Here is a 14782-nt window from a genome sequence, read left to right on the forward strand (position 1 = left end):
CTGTCTAGTGCGAGGTGAAAAACAACCCAACTGTCAAACTGACCCAGACAGGGAATCCACAAACAAGGCAGAGTCACAGAATGGTTTAAGCAAGAAAATGCTCACTTTCTAAAAGTGGCATTTTCAAACGCACAATCTTAAAATCAACTTTACTAAAAGATGTATTTTTTAATTGTGAGTTCAGGGACCACAAACTCCACATGTCCATCTACTCTCTTGGGGAATCTACACTTTAATCATATTTAAAGGTAGCCCCCATATTATCCTCTGAGAGAGACAGGCCTTGCAACAGTGAAAAACGAAGTTGGCAGTATTTCACTGTCAGGACATATAAATCACATTACTATATGTCCTACCTTATCCATACACTGCACCCTGCCCTTGGGGCTACCTAGGGCCTACCTTATGGGTGCCTTACATGTAAGAAAAGGGAAGGTTTGGGCCTGGTAAGTGGGTACACTTGCCAAGTCGAATTTACAGTGTAAAAATACACACACAGACACTGCAGTGGCAGGTCTGAGACATGATTACAGAGCTACTTATGTGGGTGGCACAACCAGTGCTGCAGGCCCACTAGTAGCATTTGATTTACAGGCCCTGGCACCTCTAGTGCACCTTACTAGGTACTTACTAGTAAGTCAAATAGGCCAATCATGGATAAACCAATTATATACAATTTACACGGAGAGCATATGCACTTTAGCACTGGTTAGCAGTGGGAAAGTGCTCAGAGTTCAAAAGCCAACAGCGACAGGTCAGAAAAAAATAGGAGGCAGGAGGCAAAAAGGATTCAGGATGACCCTGCATAAGCAAAAGTCCAACAAGAACCTAGAAGCAAGCCAGGAGGACATGAAACGATGGTACGACCGGAACACCACTCTGGTCGAGTTTTAACCTGGTCACAAAGAGTGGGTGATGGCGCCAGTGGAGCTTAGGGCGCTCCAAGATACATGGGCTGGGCCATTTGAGGTGGTGGAGCGCAAGAGCGAAGTCACCTACCTGGTAGACTTGCGGTCTCCTAGGAATCCTTTAAGGGTCCTGCATGTCAACTGCCTGAAGCCACACTTTGACCGGACTGAGCTTTCAATGCTCCTTGCGACAGATGATGGGGTGGAGGAGGAGAGCGAGCCTCTTCCTAACCTCCTGTCTGCAGGAGAAAAAGATGGGTCAGTGGAGGGAGTGATCCTCTCCCCCTCCCTGACTGAGGAGCAGCAAGGTGACTGTGGCCACGTGTTGGGGCAGTTTTCCTCACTGTTTTCCCTGATCCCAGGAGTCACACACTTGTGCACACATGATGTGGACACTGGGGACAGTAAACCTATTAAACAGAAAGTTTACAGGGTGACTGACAGGGTCAGGGCATGCATTAAGGATGAGGTTTCCAAAATGCTTACCCTAGAGGTTATTGAGCACTCCAGCAGTCCTTGGGCCAGCCCAGTGGTTTTGGTCCCCAAAGCTGCTGCACCTGGTACCACTCCAGAACTCAGGTTCTTTGTGGACCCCAGGGACTCAATGCGGTCAGCAAGACAGACGCGTACCCCATTCCCTGAGCTGATGAGCTCACTGATCGGTTGGGAGATGCCAAGTACCTCAGTACGTTTGATTTAACATTTGGGTACTGGCAGATTGCCTTAACTGAGGGGGCCAAGGAGAGGTCAGCATTCTCTACACCAGATTGACACTTTCAATTTAAATTGATGCCATTTGGGATGAAGAATGCTCCTGCCACCTTTCAGAGGTTGGTCAACCAGGTGCTGGCAGGACTGGATGAGTTCAGTGCCGCCTACCTGGATGACATTCCTGTGTTTAGTTCCACATGGGAGGCACGCCTACAACACCTCTGGAGAGTGTTAGAGGCCCTGCAGAAGGCAGGCCTCACTATTAAGGCAGGCAAGTGCCAAATAGGGCAGGGTTCGGTGGTGCACTTAGGACACCAGGTGGGGAGTGGCCAGGTGGCACCCCTACAGCCTGAGATTGATACAATTCTGGCTTGGGAGTCTCCCAAGATCCAGACTGAAGTGAGAGCCTTTTTAGGTCTCACAGGATATTACAGGAGGTTTGTTAAGGGATATGGTACCATTGTTACCCCCTTAACTGAGTTCACTTCTAAGAAGCAACCCAGGAAAGTGATCTGGATAGAGGCTTGCCAGAACGCTTTTGATGCCCTGAAGGCTGCCATGTGCACAGCACTTGTGCAGATGGCACCTGACTACTCCAAGGAGTTTGTTGTGCAAACAGACGCCTCAGAGCATGGTATTGGAGCAGTACTCTCACAGCTTAATGAAGAGGGCCTAGATCAACCCGTAGCCTTCATTAGCTGGAGGTTACTACCCAGGGAACGTAGGTGGAGTGCCATAGAACGTGAAGCGTTTGCTATGGTCTGGGCACTGAAGAAGCTAAGACCCTACTTGTTTGGGACTCACTTCCGAGTTCAGACCGACCACAGGCCCCTCAGAGGGTTAATGCAGATGAGGGGGAGAATCCAAAACTGTTGAGGTGGTCCATTTCCCTTCATGGGATGGACTTTACGGTGGAACACCGTCCTGGTACAGAGCACGCCAATGCTGATGGTCTTTCCAGGTTCTTCCGCCTTAGTGATGAGAACGCCCATGAGGTTGGGTAGTTGCACCCCACTTTCGGTTGGGGGGGACACGTGTTAGACTTTTCATCCTTGGCGTGGTCTCCCTTAACTTTCTGCCTCTGTTCCCCAGGTTGTTGATGTGTGCTGGACTCTGATTTTGCTGTTTATTTTACTCTGGGCACTTTACCACTGCTAACCAGTGTTAAAGTGCAAGTGCTCCTTTACAAAATGTGTATGTAATTGGCTTATCCATGATTGGCATATTTGATTTACTAGTAAGTCCATAGTAAAGTGCCCTAAAAGTGCCAGGGCCTGTAAATCAAATGCTACTCGTGGTCCAGCAGCACTGGTTGTGCCACCCACATAAGTAGCTCTGTAAACATGTCTCAGACCTGCCACTGCAGTGTCTGTGTGTGCAGTTTTAACTGTAAATTCAACCTGGCAAGTGCACCCACTTGCCAGGCCTAAACCTTCCCTTTTCTTACATGTAAGGCACCCCTAAGGTAGGCCCTAGGTATCCCAAAGGGCAGGGTGCAGTGTATGGTTAAGGTGAGACATATAGTAATGTGTTTTATATGTCCTGACAGTGAAATGTTGCTAAATTCGTTTTTCACTGTTACAAGGCCTGTCCCTCTCATAGGTTAACATGAGGGCTACCTTTAAATCTGATTAAAGTGTAGATTCCCTTTGGGAGCGGATGGACATGTGGAGTTTGCGGTCTCTGAGCTCACAATTTAAAAATACATCTTTTAGTGAAGTTGATTTTAAGATTGTGTGTTTGAAAATGCCACTTTTAGAAAGTGGGCATGTTCTTGCCTATACCATTTCTGTGACTCTGCCTGTTTGTGTATTCCCTGTCTGGGTCTGTTTGACAGTTGGGCTGTGCCTGTCCTCACACAATGCCGTCTCTGACCCCCTGGTGAGTGTCTGGGGCCTGGCCTGGGAAAGGCAGGATTTCACATTCAAAAGAGACTTTACTTTGAAGTAGGCCTACTTCAAAGGAGAAATTGGGTATAAGAAGGGCACCCCAAACCACAGACTTTAGAACACTTCTGGAAACAAGAGGAACGTCTGCCTGGAGAAGAGCTGAAGAGCTGTGGAGAAGTGCTTCCCTGCCTGTGACTGTGCTTTGTGGAGCTATCCTGAAGTTGCTGCTTCTGCCAGAGTAAGAGGGCAAAGACTGGACTTTGTGTGCCTTCCATCTTGTGAAGAAATCTCCAAGGACTTGATTTAGAGCTTGCCTCCTGTTGTTTGAAGTCTCAGGGACAGCAAAGACTTCTCTCTGCCAGCACCTGGAGTCTCTGGAGAGACTCCTGCTCTCACAAGTGGTGCCCTATCCAGTCCCTGGGCCTTTGAAAGGAAAGTTGGTGGAAATCCAAGGAAATCGACTTCGGACGACTTCGGACCGGCGCCGCTGCTGAATCCGGGGACGGCGACTGAAGGATCTTCGCTGGAATGCAATGACTTTCGCAGGCCCGACGCCGCTGCAGCACCGCTAAAGTCCCCGACTCCGTGGAAGTCGCCGCACCACATCTTGACCGAAGCCACTCGAAGTGCGCAGATTCAGCGTTTCGCACAGACGCCACGATCCCTGACTTCGCGCCTTGACTTGTTTCACTCTTCACCAAAGGTACTGTACTTGGGGGTATATGCGACTCCGTGTCCAGCGCCGCTGGTGTCGGCTTTTTGAAAACAACTCCGTCATGACGCTGTGTTAACACCTCATCGAAGCATTTTGTGTTTCTAAGCACTATTTTTGAGTTTAATCTTTAAAAATTCATAACTTGACTTGTGTATGTCGGATTTTTGTCATTTTGGTCTTGTTTTGTTTGGATAAATATGTCTTATTCTTCTGAACCCATTTTGTTGTGTTTTCATTATGTTACTGTGTGTGTTGGTACAAATACTTTACACCTAGCACTCTGAAGTTAAGCCTACTGCTTTGCCAAGCTACCAAGGGGGTAAGCAGGGGTTAGCTGGGGGTAATTCTCTTTTACCCTGACTAGAGTGAGGGTACTTGCTTGAACAGGGGGTTACCTGACAGTCAACCAAAGACCCCATTTCTAACACTAGGGAAATAGCAGGGTGTTCCAGTTTACCAATCAGAATTTTTGAAAATAGTCACTAGCCTGCAGTGACAATTTTAAAAGCAGAGAGAGCATAAACACTGAGGTTCTGGTTAGCAGAGCCTCAGTGATACATTTAGGCACCACACAGGGAACACATATAGGCCACAAACTATGAGCACTGGGGTCCTGGCTAGCAGGATCCCAGTGACACATATCAAACACACTGACAAAATAGGGTTTCTACTATGAGCACTGGGGTCCTGGCTAACAGGATCCCATTGAGACAGTAACAACACCCTGACATATACTCACAAACAGGCCAAAAGTGGGGGTAAGAAGGCTAGAAAGAGGCTACCTTCCTACACTCATTCCAAGCACCCCAGAGGAAGAAAGCCTGTTGAGCATCTGAGTCCACAAATATCAGATCCGGTGTGAACCTTTGCTGCTTAAACAGACAGACATTCATACACTTCCTTGCAAAGCAAACCCTGGCTGAAGCGCCCAAAGTCACCTAACTATACTGTCCCTTTCAGACAAATCTGTTTCCTGTGCTGAAGAGAGTGGAAATCGCTGAAGCCTAGATGAGTCAGTGGGCAGTGAGAGGGAAGGAAATGAGGAAGAACCATTTAGACCTGAAAAATTGGGGCCCCCGCAGACATGAGAAGATGATAATCTAAAGCTTTCTTCTAAACTAGTGAGGACAGGAGCGGCCTAAAGGGGAGTGGAATAGAAAATATAATTGGGGAGTGGAATCTATGAAATAAAGATAGGTTAAAATTCATGATTTTCTTTAAAGACGTTAGTGCAAAAATGTCATTTTTTGCCAGGTCTGTAGAGGTAAATGTTTTTCACAAACGCCTTGGGCTGGTGAAACAAAAGTGGAACCAGTGCAACTTTGCCTGTGAGTGTTGCACTTTTAGTGATCAGGCCCCTCATCTGGTAGAAACCTCTGGTTATCCCTCTTCTGGAACTTGTAAAGCTACTAAAATGCAGCTTATCAAATATTCTAGGACATGACTGACGCTGGGCTTATACAATGACAATTAAATAGAAAGGTTCAATGTAAGGGAAGTATTTGTATAGCTATTGAAATAAATAACAGATATGCCACACAAACATGTAAAGAGTACTAAATATAATGACTGTTTTGAGGGCATAGCAAGTAAATCAAATCAGTGTAGAAATAGAAGAAAGATTAGGCAATGGAATGTTTATCCTTAAATGTTTATCACTTGTGGGGAAAGTGTGCAACCTTTTGGAGCCTATCGCATTGCATAAACCCACAGCGTATTTCACATCTAAAGCTGGCATTCTCCGAAGCAGAAATGCAGCAAAGATTTCCAAGCCATAATTTCTCATAAAGGAATTACAGACGTTGCTTGAGCACGGAAATACTGGCAATTACTTTTCTTCAGAAGTGGAATTCCATCTCCTTGTTCATTGGACAGTGATAAATGTATAGCTCTTTTCAACCCCCTATAGAATTCTAGCAGGATTTAAGTTCCTTTCTAAGAGAACTTAGATTAAGTAGGTTATTTGCAGAATAAAACACATTTAACACAATTATATATGCCGAAAGTTTATCTTCCTATACCTGTTATAAAGTTCCATTTCTATTTTGCAGGGTTGCATATGATCATTCCCAGTTTATCAAGAAAATATATTTAGCATTCTTGATAAATTAAATATTGTTTAACATGGTAAGTATGTGAGCAGCTCATTTGCATATAATGCTATTGTGTATTATACGGTTTACTATGAGAGTTGTCATCTCTGTCTCTGACATGCTTCAGTTATGGATTTTATCTATTTTGTTCTGCACGTCAATTATTTCAGGTCTCTGATTTTCACATTGCAATTTTTCTTCTGTATGAGAAAAAATCCATGACACCCAGCAATCTCAAAGCCTACACCTCTATCCCGTTTCATACTTCCAAAGTTGATACGATGTCCAAAGTTCACCATGACAGTCTCATACTCTGGAGATATGCCCTGGCCTCCTGAAAAAAAGTTTGACTAAAATACATGTCCACTGTTGCAAGTAATACGTTCTCAGACACTATGGCCCGTATTTATACTCCGTTTGCACCGAATTTGCGTCGTTTTTTTCGACGCAAATTCGGCGCAAAACTAACGCCATATTTATACTTTGGCGTTAGACGCGTCTACCGCCAAAGTATGAAGAAAGAGCGTCATTTTTTTGCGTGAACGCCTTCCTTGCGTTAATGAGATGCAAGGAAGGCGTTCCCGTCTAAAAAAATGACGGCGACGCAAATGCGTCGTATTTATACTCCCGGGCAAAAATCACGCCCGGGAGGTGGCGGGTCAAAAAAACCCGCATTTGCGCCTGAATTTAACGCCTGGGTCAGGGTAGGCGTTAAGGGACCTGTGGGCTCAGAATGAGCCCACAGGTGCCCTCCCCTGCCCCCAGGGACCCCCCCTGCCACCCATGCCCACCCCAGGAGGACACCCAAGGATGGAGGGACCCATCCCAGTGAAGTACAGGTAAGTTCAGGTAAGTATAATTTTTTTTATATTTTTATTTTTTTTGTGGCATAGGGGGGCCTTATTTGTGCCCCCCTACATGCCACTATGCCCAATGACCATGCCCAGGGGACACAAGTCCCCTGGGCATGGCCATTGGGCAAGGGGGCATGACTCCTGTCTTTACTAAGACAGGAGTCATGAAATGGCGCCTGGGCGTCGAAAAAATGGCGCAAATCGGGTTAAGACGATTTTTTAGTGTCAACCTGACTTGCGCCATTTTAAGACGCCCTAACGTCATTTTTTCCCAACGCCGGAGCTGCCTGGTCTACGTGGTTTTTTTCCACGCACACCAGGCAGCGCCGGTCTGATTGCGCCGTCTAACGCCATTCCATAAATACAGCGCCCGCATGGCGCTTCAGAATGGCGTTAGACGGCGCAAAATTTTTTGGCGCTAAACTGCGTTAGCGCAGTTTAGCGTCAAAAAGTATAAATATGGGCCTATATGAATTAATTTTGGAGTGGCTGTTAAAAGTTTTACCAGTTATCATGTGATTAAAATTAGAACTGCAATTACAATGGTTGTATGTATTTTTGTGAGTTGTCAGAAAGCCTCTAAGATTCCTCCTCAGCAAAGCAAAGAAGAGAGTAGGATACCCGATTTCTTTATCACTTGAATCCCTAACGCATGTGTGCCAGTGTTTTCTGGCACATCTGAGTAGATTTCTAAAATAAGCAATGTTTCTTAAGGTTAATCTGTTAGAAATGGGGTTTTTGGTTGGCAGTCAGGTTACGCCCTGTCCAAGCAAGAACCCTCCCTCTAGTTTATTAATGTAGTGACACTTTGACAAAGCAGCAGGCTCGACTTTAGATAATTATACCCCACTGTATTGTGCCAGAAATGCGTGAGAGATACTGTAGTCTTAGGTTTCAGGGCTTGGTAGGGGTGTAAACTGTTAGGAAGGTGTCAAAACAGGTATTTGTAAATTAATGCATAGTATTAAATAGTGTGTATGTAATAAAGTATGTTTCCGTGCAATAAGTAAAAGCACTGTCTGGACCTGATTTATGGGGTGTTCTTTGCTACCATACCAGAAAACGGGGGTACTAGCCCACACCACCTCTTTTTAGTAGGCCTTGGACTGCTCTGCTTCATTACAGAGAGAGTCAAATGCAAGACAGGAAACCTGGTACCCATAGATAGGGGGTTATAGACTTATTATTAGTGAAGGACTGACATCCTGACATCCTAATCCATTTGCTAACATTCTGGCAGATAGGGTGTATCTTGCAATGCAGGCCTCTTTATAAGCATAAGTGATGATAGGAAAACGTCATGTACAAAACCCACACCCTTGTCTTTCACAGCTTCTACTTTCTGAGGCAATAGTAAATGTCATTAAACGATGTATGAAAAACCTATGCCCTTTATTTCTTGCAAATGCTGAGATTAAAGCAGACCTTTGAGCTGTTCACTTGTGAGGCCTAATGTTATCTTTCCATAATAGTTTAATAAAATACAAAAAAACATTCAGCTAATGTTTTCATTCATACAATGTCGCACTGGCTTCCAGTGAGGAAAATGTTGCAAGTAGTTGATATAAATTACGTCTGTAGACTCCGTTAACTATGTCTTTTTCACCCAAGGTTAAGCAACAGCCATTAAATGCATTAACAAGCTGCAGAACGTTGTTCAATGACACACTTCTGCACTGATCTAATTGTGTATTACTTCTCACAGGGAACAGTACTTAGTTTCATCTCATCAACCCTAAATTGTGTTGTTAACTAAGGAATATGCTTACCCACAACAGACATCATGTCAATTACCGCATCTCTCTATACAAGTCTCTGAGCCCTGGAGAAGCAGCCAGTACTTGACTCTCAACAGTTGCTCCACTTGTGCTTTTGATCAGAGGCCTATAACGCAGTGTCATGGTCCCCTCACTCTCAGTTCATATCTGAGAAAAGGAATTAATGAGCATATATTGACTATCTATAATTTATTATATTTAAAGGCACGAGTGCAAATGTAATTGTACTGTATCACAGTGTTATAGTGTGCAGCGTTATTATGAGCATATGGGATGTATTCCTTTTCATTTTTAACTTAACTGAGCACTCATAAACAATACGGTAATAGTCTTAAAACAAACTTAGTAAATGTATTATTTGGTGAAAGAACATTTTGACAAGAATAAACAGCAGCATCAAAGAATTACAACCAGGAAATAAAATGAATGCTGGCTTTTAGTTTCTGTTAACAAACTAGCAACCGTTTCCACCGTCATTTGTAAAAACTAAGGGGCTGCCTTTAAATATAATTAAAGCTTAGATTCCCTTTGGGAGCGGATAGACATGTGGAGTATGGGGTGTCTGAGCTCACAACTTAAAAATACATCTTTTAGTAAAGTTGATTTTGAGATTGTGTGTTTGAAAATGCCACTTTTAGAAGTGAGCATTTTCCTGCTTAAACCATTCTGTGACTCTGCCTATTTGTGGATTCCCTGTCTGGTTCTGTTTGACATTTGGGCTGTTTGCACCTCTCTCTAGACAGTGACTCAAAAGGAGCTGGGGTGTAGCCTGCACATCCTGATGAGCCATCTGTGCTAGGGGGGAGGGAAGGAGCGGTCACTCACACCTGAAAGGGCTGTGCCTGCCCTCACACAATGCAGTCTCTATCCCCTGGTGTGTGTCTGGGGCCTGGCCTGGGCAAGGCAGGATTTCACAAACAAGAGAGACTTTCCTTTGAAGTAGGTCTACTTCAGAGGCCAAAATCGGTATAAGAAGGGCACACAAAATCACAGACTGTAGATCCCTTCTGGACATCAAGAGGAACCTCTGCCTAGAGAAGAGCTGAAGAGCTGAGGAGAAGTGCTGACCTGCCTGTGACCGTGCTTTAAGGAGCTATCCTGCAGTTTCTGCTTCTGCTTGGTGAGAGGGGCTAAAGATTGGACTTTGATGTGCATTCCTGCTTGTGAAAAAATCTCCAAGGGCTTGTACTGAGCTTGCCTCCTGTTGTTGAAGTATCAGGGCCATCAAAGACTTCCACTGCCAGCACCTGGACTCACTGCTGAGACTCCTGCCCTGCAAAGTGGTGCCCTATCCAGTTCCTGGGTCCTTGACAGGTGAAGCTGGCAGACCAAGATTGAAAATCCACAGACAGACCGCCGTGCAGGGAAATTTCAGACACAACCTCTGAGACACGGCTGAAGAAACAACGCGCTGACAGCTCCGCGGCTGAAGTCGACTCAGCGCTTGCAGCGCAGCTGGAAGGTCGACGCCTGCGGCTGGAGAAACAACGCGCCACATCGCTAACAGAGGCTGGTAATGTGAAAACTCACACAGCGCGGTTTTGCTATCACCGTGCGGAAGGATTTTCGACGCAAACCTTGCTTGACGTGGAAAAATGACGCAGCGCCTGCCCGAACCTGAGTGCTGCCCGGATGGACGCATCGCTCCCCTGCAGAAAGGAAAACCGACACACGCCAACGTGACCGGAGAAGGTGAAACGACACACAGTCTCGCTTGCACGGGAGAAATCGACGCACCGCTTACTTTTTTTGACACACACTCGCCTGTGTGTGTTATTTGATGCTACCCAGGTACTTTTCAACACTAACAGTGTTTCACCTGTTTTTTCAAGGATTTAAGACTTTTTTTGCTTTTTAATTAATAACTTGACTTGTGTATGTTGGATTTTTGACGTTTTGGTCTTTTTTTCATTAGATAAATATTTTCTAATTTTCTAAACCTGTGTTGTGTCATTTTGTGGTGTTTTCATTGAGTTACTGTGTGTGTTGGTACAAATACTTTACACCTAGCACTCTGAAGTTAAGTCTGCCTGCTCATGCCAAGCTACAAAGGGGGTGAGTAGGGGTTAGCTGAGGGTGATTCTCCTTTACCCTGACTAGAGTGAGGGTCCTTGCTTGGACAGGGGGTCACCTGACTGCCAACCAAAGACCCCATTTCTACAACTGCTTTTCTGCTTGTTGCCCTGCTGCCTGCCGCTCCCTGACTCTGCAGTAGGGACTCTGCTTTCCCACAACAAATGATCTCCAAAGGCTTGTTAACTTGCCCCCTGCTTCCAAGTCTCACGGACATCCAAGACTTGAACCATTTGCGCCTGGGCTGTACAAGCTGTAAGTCTGACCTGCCTTGGAAGTGGGCCTAAGGTGCTCTACCTTCTGTAGTGTTCATTGGAACCGCAGCAAAGCTATGCGAAGTCTAGCAAAGCCTCACTGCACATCAGCCAGCCTCACTGAACTCAAAGCCTTGTCGTGCTGCTGCCAGCCCCTTGGAATTGATCCACATTAATGCAAAGACCCACAAAGCCTCACCACATAGCTGGCAGCTCATCAGAACTGACGCAGTGCGTCACCAATCCCTGCAAGGCCTTGTCACACAGCTCCCCAGAATCAACGCAAAACTATGCCAAGCCCCCAAAACTTCACCCCACAGCTCCCCGGGATCAATGCAAAGCAGCACCAAGCGCTGCAAAGCCTCGCCTCACAGCTTCTCTGATCCAACTCCAGATGTCACAAAGCCTCGCAAAGCAACACAACGCACCAGGATTTAAGGTACTGTGTTTAGCGGGCCCAAGTGGGTCCCTGTAGCCGGTCCATGCTCCATCACGGTTGGACTGAACTTGTGACTTTATCCCGGTCTAGCGCAACCAGATAACCACAGTTGGTATTTAATTATTTTCACCTAAATCTTTAAAATTGCATAACTCAGAATCTATATATTGGATTTTTGTCATCTTGGTCTTGTTTTACTTATAAAATTATAATCTATTTTTCTAACCTGGTGTGGAGTGTTTTGTGGTGTTTTCACTGTTTCACTGTATGAGTTATTGCACAAATACTTTACATATTGCCTTCTAAGTCAAGCCTGCCTGCTCTGTGCCAAGCTACCGGAAGCTGAGCACAGGATAATTTAGGTTGTGTGATGACTTACTCTGACTGGGATTGTGGTCTCTTTTTGGACAGGATGCATACCTCTGCCAACTAGAGACCCAATTTCGAACACCAACCTACTGTGTATGCTTTGCTTTCTGGTGTTACTCTAGTGGGATATACATTAGACCCCAAAAAATAGAGACAATATTAATTGTACATGTAGATATTTTTTGACTTTGGATGCCCTTGATGATTTTAGATTCAATATATGTTATTATGAATTCCCCAAAAAATATATTTTATCGAGTGAATTTCACAATGTTTGGTCATTGTATTGAACCTTAAAATCATGAATTAATTTCATCGACTGTGCATTTGTCTCTTATGTTACTGAAAGGTATTATTCAATGAAAACATAGGAATAGTTTCATTTTTCAGATGCTTTACAGTACACATACATGGTATCAGCAGAGTAGGGGAGGGGAGGCAATACCTGGGGGGAAGCCGAATTGCCTTCCCAGTCCCATACCATCTTAGGTATCCACACTCCTTGTACGCCAGCACAGTTACATTAAAGTCATGGGGTCAGGAAACCCTCCCTTCCAGTCATAGGTAGATGCTTATGGTGCAGCAGACACTTCCTTTGTGGATTATGCACCAATGAATCCCTGCAAGCTAGGATGACACGGTTCATCACAAGACTAAGCGTGTGTCTTAGGGAACCTGCACCATCATTAAGCTAATTGAAGGGGGGAAGGAAGGGTAGGCAGAGTTACCATGTAAAGTGGATATGATAAAAGGTTATTAGGTTCCTAGGCCACATCTACAGAAAGAAAGTGGGCGGGTGGGATGAGGGTAAAGTAATAAACTTAGCATAATGGAAGAATCCTTCCTGGACAACTCAAAAAGGGAAGAAGGCCTAGACAATAAATTATTCGCAATAGGGAGAAAAAAGTGCATTAAGTGACAGGGAATAGAGGGGAGGCAATTTACAAGAGCTGAGGAAGAAGGCAGCCAATGGAGGCTGGCAGACAAGAGCCCAGAAAATAAACTGGGGAGGAAGAAAGAGGAGAAGAAAATGGTAGCACCGGTGCAGAAGAGGCATGTGTGTAAAAGCAGCACAGATAAAAGAACATACATACACAACAGAGAGGGCTGGAGTGGCAATGACCAGAGGAAGAAAGAACAAAGACAAGAGAGAGACAATGGGAGGTGAAGTAAAGGAATTAGTTTCATCTGTAAAGAGCTAATTTTATTAAGACAAAAAATGAAGCACAGAAGAAGAAGCTGAGAAGAGAGGAACAAAGGGAGGTAAGAAACATAAGAAGGGGCTAAACATTAAGACACAGAGACAGAAGGAGAGCTAGTGTGAGTTGAGTTGCAAATTGGATGAAAGAAAAGTTGGGAGGTTAGGCAAGCTGAGGTTTAGACAAAGGGGTTGGGTCTTCTGGACTCAGCCAAACTGCTTTTACAGGGAGACCCAGGGGTTGAGCAGAGGAAACTTGAAGGTGTAGGAACTATAATAGAAATACAGAAAAAAGCAATGATATGGATACAGTGGGGCATATTTACAAGAAGGTAAAGCATCAGCAATGATGCCCCACATTTCTTGCACCTCCCCTACCAGCATTTAACAACACCATTGTTGCCCCATATTTATGATACGGTGCACCGTGGCGGTCGTTAGGGCAATAACATCAAAATGTTTGATGCTATTGTGGTGCTTTGCTGCACTGGCATCAAACATTTTGAGCACTAACGTCAAACATTTTGACGCTAGTGCAGCAAAGCACAGGGAGGTTTATTGGACAAAATGGGTGCATCTTTTTAAAACCTGCTCTGAGCAGGTGTTAAAAATGGTACAGTAAAATGTTGTAAATTTCACTGCACCATTTTTTCAGGCCTCTCTGCGCCAGAAAGCCCCCCTTGCATACAGTATGCCTAGTGCTGGCATAATGTGGCACAAGGGCTTACAAAGTGGTCACAATGCATGCATTTCACTACTTCGTAAAAATGGCATGGAAAAAATGCCTCCCTAACGCCACCGTAGCATATAAAACAATTACGCTTGGATGGCGCAAGGAGGCGAAGGGGCTTGTAAATATGGCCCAATATATTTTACAATGTTCAATTGGGACGTGATATAATGAATTAGGTAATAGCTATTTTGTAAAGGAGTGGTAACTACGGACTTTGATGTTTTAACATCATTGAATATTTGGATACAGGCAAGAGAGATGTATATTACTTGTGAATATAAACAAAAAGTAAGGTAGAAGACGTTGAACGAATAGTTCTTTGCTTGTTTTTTTGCAGTGAATAAATGTTGTTATCTGTTGATTGAACAGATATCAAAATGTATTAAGCATTACATGATCCTGAAGAAGTCTGTCGGAGCATATGAAATGCACGGTTGATAGTTTGTTGATAGAAGAAACTAAACCAATATTTGAAATTATTCGAGAAGGACGTAGGAACAAAAAAAAAATCAACTTTGCAAGCAGACCACTAAAATGCATATTTACCAAAAGCAAAGTACTTCTCAGCCAGTATCAGTTAGGGAAGTATGCAATTTGAGACTTTAAGGAACACCACTCCAAGATATGGCATCCATTCAAGTTAGGGCAGGATGGAGCGAACAATATGCGATAGTATTTATTTCTCAGCTTTTCTATTGGCACCCAAATTGTTGAGATTTATATTGATTCTAATACGATAGTAATTTGAAATGGATTTTTGAGAACACA

This window comes from Pleurodeles waltl, chromosome 5 (genome assembly GCF_031143425.1).
Source record: "Pleurodeles waltl isolate 20211129_DDA chromosome 5, aPleWal1.hap1.20221129, whole genome shotgun sequence".
NCBI lineage: Eukaryota > Metazoa > Chordata > Amphibia > Caudata > Salamandridae > Pleurodeles > Pleurodeles waltl.